We start from the raw sequence: 9,120 nt of genomic DNA on the forward strand, positions 1-9,120 counted from the left end.
TATTACACAAATCAGTTCAAATAAACAAAAAGTACCTGCCAAGCTCTTTTAATCCGATTCTTAAAACCAGCCAAGGAGACACCAAACATTTCCAAGTTATTCTCGTTTATAATTTTTAGTGTTCACATTATGTCACAACATTATATAAACCGAAGTTTTTTATTTCTGTATAAGTTTTTTAACTGTGGTACACAGCCAATCACTGGGACTTTATAATTTGGTTATTCGAAAGGTTATTCAATTCTCTATTCAGTAGTATAAGCATTACCATTATTAGAAAGGACTAACTTTTCAATCTAATAGCACATAAAATAACATCAAAAATATTACTCTATATCCCACCAGATTGAAAACAATGGAAACATTACCCTTATTATTTATACAGAGTGACCAAATTTTTTTTAAATAAATTAATTTACAAAAAAATATAATGTATGTAATTTATTTAATTCACAATATACCTATTTTACTTTCAGAAAACGGAAAAAAATGTTTATTCGAAAAATAAACATTACTTTTCACTTAAATAAAATGTTCAAACTTCAAAGAGGCGGGTGGCTGGCAGGAGCTGGCTTGAACATTGAATTTAAGGGAAAAGCAATGTTTATATCTCAAACATTTTCTTCTGTTTTATAACAGCAGTAAAATATATTTTGAAGTAAATACATTACTTAAATTCTTCTTTTTATGTCAATTAATTTAATTCAAATTTTTTTTGGTCACCCTGTATAAATAATTGTGTTAGTGTTTATATTAATGAATAAAGAACTGAATATCCTTTGAAATGAGTTGCCACACGACCCATATATTCTCATTTAAAAAATCATCGATTACGTCATCACGCCCAGATGGATGACGTCACTCGTATCACACTCGACCCGTTTCGGTATTTTTCCGAAAGTCGCCAGTTTACGAAATAACGAATTTATTCCTTTCTTTGCACCATGCTGTATGTTAATTTGAATTTTGTAATTTCATGATTGTGTAGTAACTTTTCAAAAATTAATTTATTAATCCCTTTAAACACTCTGCACTCTTTAGGTTGCACTATTTAATCAACTAAGTAATTCAAATAATTTAATAATTATTTATTTAAATAATAATTCCTCATTAACGTTTAATAAAAATATTATTTTTTTTTATTTTTTTTTTATTTTTTAATCAAAACAAAACCATAGATTTTCTTATTTTATTATTTTAAAAATATTTTTATTACGTAAGTAGTTAGTGGCTTCGACGGCGGGTACTTGAGGACTGGTTTATCCTGAGTTTTTTCCAAAAACGTGGCTAGAAGCGCTTCCTTGCGTACGGCACCAAAGTGGCGAGTTTTTAACCTTAGCGAGCTTTGAAAATCACAACCGCAACAAGCATTTTTATAAAGGGGCAACATTTTCTATCGAATACTACAAAAATTTTATTTTTTAAACGTTAAAACGTTAAAAAAATTAATTTATTGATTTTTTTTATAAGCCTATGGCAGAGTACCCTTAATGGGACGATATTATTATATATGAAATTCAAACAATCGTGCAAAACAAAAAAATAATTTATTTAAGTATTAATTGTCTTACATTCTATGGAAAACAACAAAATTTTAATTTTTTAAACGTTAAAAGAATTTTTTTTACTGATTTCTATTTGTAAAAACGCCGAAAATCGGGGTTTTTAAGCATGCCGTAGGAAAAAAATAAGTTCTAATAGCTGATTTTGATTGTAAATGTAACAATACATATAAAAATGTAAATGATGATTAATTCCACTGTATGTTGTTGAGTTTATGAGTCAATGAGAATGCCAAAAAAACAGTTTTTTCGATTTTTAGGTATTTTCCACGTCGAAAATGATAATTATGCCTATGCCATTCGAAAGAATGGAAAAAAATACACAAAATAACAATATTTTAAAGTTGGCGAAAAATTTACAACATAACCTAAATTTTTTTTTAAAATTTCAAAAATTTTTCCTGCCCTCAATTTTAAAGCTAAAAATCTGAAAAAAATCAGGCAGCTTTGTGTTATTAAGATACGCATTCATTAATTTTTTCAGATTTTTTGCAGCAATCCAGCGTCTGGAAAAAATGTTTTCTAAAAATCACGTTTTTTTCCATAGCGGACCCCCCGGTGCACCTAGGGACTTGAAAATTTGGCTGAGTGAGTTTTCAATTATATATTTTCGAATGGCTAAACCCAAAACTGAATCGAGCCTGGTGCAATTTTGATCATCTTATCCCGCTATAGCCTTTAAGTAAATAATCGTTTCTACTGATACATATTATAATTAGGTATCTAATATAATTATTAATAAAAAAAATCCATTAAAAACAATGTTAAAAACTTTAATAATTATATTATAATAATAATTATTATACTATAATATACATAATATATGCAGCTTTTAATATTGCTAATACATATTATTAAAGTTTATAACATTCTTTTTTATTTACAAATAAGTATACAGGGTGTTTCATTAATAATTGTCCATATAATAACTGGGCAAACCTTAGCACAAAATACGAAGATTTAACCTAAAACACTTAAATAAAATGTGATTCCTTACTGAGTTACAGGGTGTTTTATCTAAAAAGTTAAAATCTATTTTGGTTCAGAATTTTAAAACTATTCGACGTATCCTTTTCATACTTGGCAGGAAGTATAGGTACTGTACAAACTACTAAATTATGTTAAAGAAACGTTTCTGGCTATTACCAGAGGCGTACGACGGGGGAAAGTGAATGGTTGACCCTTTCCAAATTCTACGCCACTGGCGAAATTGCTATTTTAATTCAATTTTTGGATTCTCCAATACTTTCTAAGAAAATAATATACTCTTCATTCGCAACGATAAAGTCATTACTTTTCGAGATCTTTGAAGTTTAAAATGAAACGACACCCCTAATAGCACAAGGACGTCCAATGGACGTCCATTGGACGTCCTTCACGGACTTTAGGGACGTCCTTTGGACGTCCGTTTTCGTCCGAGGAACGTCCTTTATACGTCCTATTTTGGTCCAAATGTCGCGCTACCGAACGTCCATTGGACGTCCATCTAAGGTCCGAGGGGACGTATATTGGAACTTAATCGGACGCAAATTGGACCTTAATCGGACGTCCTAGGGGACGTAAATTGGACCTTAATCGGACGTAAATTGGACCTTAATCGGACATAAATTGGACCTTAATCGGACGTCCTAGGGGACGTAAATTGGACCTTAATCGGACGTAAATTGGACCTTAATCGGACGTAAATTGGACCTTAATCGGACATAAATTGGACCTTAATAGGACGTAAATTTGACCTTAATCGGACGTAAATTGGACCTTAGTCGGACGTAAATTGGACCTTAATCGGACGTAAATTGGACCTTAATCGGACGTAAATTGGACTTTAATCGGACGTAAATGGGACCTTAAGCGGACGTAAATTGTACCTTAATCGGACGTAAATTGGACCTTAATCGGACGTCCTAGGGGACGTGAATTGGACCTTAATCGGACGTCCTAGGGGACGTGAATTGGACCTTAACAGGACGTCCAATTTTGGTCCAAAGGCCAAGTTGTTAAACGTCCAATGGAGGTCCACCTAACGTCGGAGGGGACGTTCGGTGGACGTCATTTGGGCATTCATAGGATGTCCCAGTTTGGTCCAATGTCTTGCTGCTGAACATCCATCTAACGTCCTGGAAGGTCATTCGGTGGGCGTCTAGCGACGATATTTAGACCTGTGGAGAATGTATTGTGGGAAATAAAAAATATATTTTTTAAGGAACTTATATTTCATCTTATATCAAATTACAATTATTGGATATTACAGTATTTACATTAAATTACAATACACTTCTCCAAGAAATTAACGCACCACCTTAAATATGGGGTATATTTGATGTCTCGTATTTCCTAAACCTGTTGTCCCATCTAAGTGATGTTTTTATAATATTATAGCCTAGGCTATAGGTTACCTCCTTAAGCTTGTCATGCTGTAATATATGTATATTATATCATATCGCTCTCTATAGTAATGTGATATAATATATATTACAGTATAGCTCCCTGTGCATGACAAGCATAAGGAGGTAACATATTCTAGGGCCTAGGCTAGAATATTATAAAAAAAATCACCTAGATGCAACAACAGGTTTAGGAAATTCGAGACATCAAAAATGCCCAATTTTTAAGGTGGTGCGTAATGGGCTGTATATACAGGGTGTAACAAAAATACAGGTCATAAATTAAATCACATTATTCTGGGACCAAAAATAGTTCAAATGAACCTAACTTACCTTGTACAAATATGCACATAAAAAGTTACAGCCCTTTGAAATTACAAAATGAAAATGGATTTTTTCGATTATATCGAAAACTATTAGCGATTTTTTATTGAAAATGGACATGTGACATGTGGCATTATTATGGCAGGAATATCTTAAAGAAAAATTATGGTGAAATTTGTGCACCCCATAAAAATTTTATGGGGGTTTTGATCCCTTAAATCCTCCCAAACTTTTGTGTATGTTCCAATTCAATTTTATTATTGTGGTACCATTAGTTAAATTCAATATTTTTGTTTCTTAGTATTTTTCAGATAAGGCAGTTTTTATCGAGTTGCGACTTCTTTTTTAATATGTCCACGTAAAAATTTTATGGGGGTTTTGTTCCTTTAAACCCCCCAAATGTTGTATGTTCCAATTAAACTATTACTGAGGTACCATTAGTTAAACAGAGTGTTTTCAAAACTTTTTTGCCTCTTTGTATTTTTTCGATAAGGCACGTTTTATCGAGTCTGGCTTCTTTTTTAATATGGTTCAAAATATACCTAAAAATGTAAAGCATAAATAAGTTTGCATATTATTACCAAGTCTCCATAATCGTACTTAACCATATACAAATATGTGGTGGATTTGACAAATATTCACAATATTTCGATAAAACCCTAATAGCACAAGGACGTCCAATGGACGTCCATTGGACGTCCTTCACGGACTTTAGGGACGTCCTTTGGACGTCCGTTTTCGTCCGAGGAACGTCCTTTATACGTCCTATTTTGGTCCAAATGTCGCGCTACCGAACGTCCATTGGACGTCCATCTAAGGTCCGAGGGGACGTATATTGGAACTTAATCGGACGCAAATTGGACCTTAATCGGACGTCCTAGGGGACGTAAATTGGACCTTAATCGGACGTAAATTGGACCTTAATCGGACATAAATTGGACCTTAATCGGACGTCCTAGGGGACGTAAATTGGACCTTAATCGGACGTAAATTGGACCTTAATCGGACGTAAATTGGGACCTTAATCGGACATAAATTGGACCTTAATAGGACGTAAATTTGACCTTAATCGGACGTAAATTGGACCTTAATCGGACGTAAATTGGACCTTAATCGGACCTTAATCGGACGTAAATTGGACTTTAATCGGACGTAAATGGGACCTTAAGCGGACGTAAATTGTACCTTAATCGGACGTAAATTGGATCTTAATCGGACGTCCTAGGGGACGTGAATTGGACCTTAATCGGACGTCCTAGGGGACGTGAATTGGACCTTAACAGGACGTCCAATTTTGGTCCAAAGGCCAAGTTGTTAAACGTCCAATGGAGGTCCACCTAACGTCGGAGGGGACGTTCGGTGGACGTCATTTGGGCATTCATAGGATGTCCCAGTTTGGTCCAATGTCTTGCTGCTGAACATCCATCTAACGTCCTGGAAGGTCATTCGGTGGACGTCTAGCGACGATATTTAGACCTGTGGAGAATGTATTGTGGGAAATAAAAAATATATTTTTTAAGGAACTTATATTTCATCTTATATCAAATTACAATTATTGGATATTACAGTATTTACATTAAATTACAATACACTTCTCCAAGAAATTAACGCACCACCTTAAATATGGGGTATATTTGATGTCTCGTATTTCCTAAACCTGTTGTCCCATCTAAGTGATGTTTTTATAATATTATAGCCTAGGCTATAGGTTACCTCCTTAAGCTTGTCATGCTGTAATATATGTATATTATATCATATCGCTCTCTATAGTAATGTGATATAATATATATTACAGTATAGCTCCCTGTGCATGACAAGCATAAGGAGGTAACATATTCTAGGGCCTAGGCTAGAATATTATAAAAAAAATCACTTAGATGCAACAACAGGTTTAGGAAATTCGAGACATCAAAAATGCCCAATTTTTAAGGTGGTGCGTAATCGGCTGTATATACAGGGTGTAACAAAAATACACGTCATAAATTAAATCACATATTCTGGGACCAAAAATAGTTTTGAATGAACCTAACTTACCTTAGTACAAATATGCACATAAAAAAAGTTACAGCCCTTTGAAATTACAAAATGAAAATCGATTTTTTCGATTATATCGAAAACTATTAGCGATTTTTTATTGAAAATGGACATGTGGCAGTATTTATGGCAGGAATATCTTAAAGAAAAATTATGGTGAAATTTGTGCACCCCATAAAAATTTTATGGGGGTTTTGATCCCTTAGATCCTCCCAAACTTTTGTGTATGTTCCAATTCAATTTTATTATTGTGGTACCATTAGTTAAATTCAATATTTTTGTTTCTTAGTATTTTTCAGATAAGGCAGTTTTTATCGAGTTGCGACTTCTTTTTTAATATGTCCACGTAAAAATTTTATGGGGGTTTTGTTCCTTTAAACCCCCCAAATGTTGTATGTTCCAATTAAACTATTACTGAGGTACCATTAGTTAAACAGAGTGTTTTCAAAACTTTTTTGCCTCTTTGTATTTTTTTCGATAAGGCACGTTTTATCGAGTCTGGCTTCTTTTTTAATATGGTTCAAAATATACCTAAAAATGTAAAGCATAAATAAGTTTGCATATTATTACCAAGTCTCCATAATCGTACTTAACCATATACAAATATGTGGTGGATTTGACAAATATTCACAATATTTCGATAAAAATTGACTTTTCGAAAAAGCAATAAGAGGCAAAAAAGTTTTTAAAACGTTGTTTAAATGGTAGGTACTACAATAATAATTAAATTGAAACGTGCACAAAAGCACATTGTTTTCGATACATTGGAAAAAATCACTTTTCATTTTGTAACTTCAAATGAGTGATAAAGGCACAGAGACTTAGATCACGAGGTCACATTGAAAGGATGCCAAAAACGAGGACTCCGAAAAGGGTACTAAACTACACTATAGCTTCAAGAAAGAGAAGAGGAAGACCGGAAAATAGATGGAAGCAAGAGGTCGAAAAAGATTTGGAAAGAATGGTGTTACAGGGTCAGAAAAGAAAAATGAATAAGAGGAAGGAATGGAGAAAAATCACATATCAAGCCAGAGAAGATCTCAGTACATAAAGAAACGTGAAAATGAAGAAAAAACAAACTTTTCAAGCCATGGGCCTCTAAGGCCCTTGGTGCTATTAATATATAACTTCAAAGGGCTGTAACTTTTCTTTTGTGCACATTTGTACTAAGGTAAGTTAGGTCCAATCAAACTATTTTTGGTCCCAGGATATGTGATTAAATTTATGACCTGTATTTTTGTTACACCCTGTATATAGTCACTGATGTGACATACCTCCGATTTGTTTTTTCATGAGTTTTGTAAGAGAGACTAAAAACTTTTTTATGGTTACCTCCTGTTTTCATATATTTTTTGACATGTTTTGTAGTAAATTCAACTATCTATTTACTACAAGACATGTCAAAATTTACATGTGAAAGCAGGAGATAATCCTAAAAATGGTTTTTCGTCTCCTACAAAATTCATGAAAAATCAGATAGGAGAATTTGTACATTACAATTCTCTGATGTTTGGGAAAAAGGGCTTAAGTCAGAAATGCACATCGATAATGTTTTGATGATTTCTGGACCAGAAAAATCGGCTCTTTTTATTGGTACATACAGTTTACGTCTACAACAGTTTTTTGCTGGTCCAGAAATCATCAAAACATTAGCAATGTGCAATTCTGACTTACGCCCTTTTTGCCAAACATAAAAAAAGCAATCTGGTCATAACTGACCAATGAGCAATTTTAATTTAACCTAAATTACTAATGTTTCTTAAAATGAAGAGCTTACCCGATAGCGTCTCTTATCTAATCTAACAAGATCGTGCACTATTCTAACATACACAGCCACATCACGCACTATGCTCTGCTTTTCACTATCACCTATCACTCAAACTAGTTCAAAAGGCTTTGTCCTCTTCAATCTTCTAGTTTGCCCAGTAGTATCGAGGAGGATTTCCTCAATATTCTTGTACTTATTTAAGTTGTTTGTCGGGATTCCTGCTATCTTCTTGATGATTATATCCAGGTTCCATTCCTAGGTATTAATATTTGTTTATAAAGTAATAACTTATTATGCATGGACAATGTTGTTTCTTCCAATTAGCCAATACACTTTTTATATCTTTATTTTGGTTATATCTGGTTTTTTGTAGACCACTTTCAGCTGATTCTAAAAAAAATTAAAATGAACGGTAATTTTTCTATTCTTTACAATTAAAAATCAAAATATTTACAGGTAATACATGCATAAATGATTCGTTTCATAAAGAAAATTGAAAACGGATTTTATAATACTTACATAATTGTTTAACAGATCCAGCCATAGCCAAAACTAGCATACTAAACAGTACAGTTGAGTACAGCAAAAAAAGCCACTAATTTCCATTTTTCACCCCCTTATCGATGCATTTTTTTCCAATCAAAATTTTTACTAAATTTTTAGGTTATCTTATGATGAAAATGAAATAATTGATGACTTGATGACCAATGACCACGCGACGCTACATAGATACTCGCGCGGCAAATTTGAAAATGAACGCAAATTGAATAGTAAATGGCCTCTCTTTAGAGTATGGAAAATTTTACCCCTCCAGGAGGACATTGTACTCTTTTCATAGAATATCTTGTGGTAACTTTCCAGCCATAATTTAATCAGATGTTCACGGAATAGAACTTTGATAGTAGAATTCCTGGAATGTTTTGTTGTTAGGGGAAACTTTTATTTTATTTATTCTTGAATATTTCCTGTTGTTAAACATTGTAACCAATAATTTACAAATAAGATTTTCATTACATTACATGAAATCAAAACATGTTTTGGATATTAA

The sequence above is a fragment of the Diabrotica virgifera genome, chromosome 3 (assembly GCF_917563875.1).
Source record: "Diabrotica virgifera virgifera chromosome 3, PGI_DIABVI_V3a".
NCBI lineage: Eukaryota > Metazoa > Arthropoda > Insecta > Coleoptera > Chrysomelidae > Diabrotica > Diabrotica virgifera.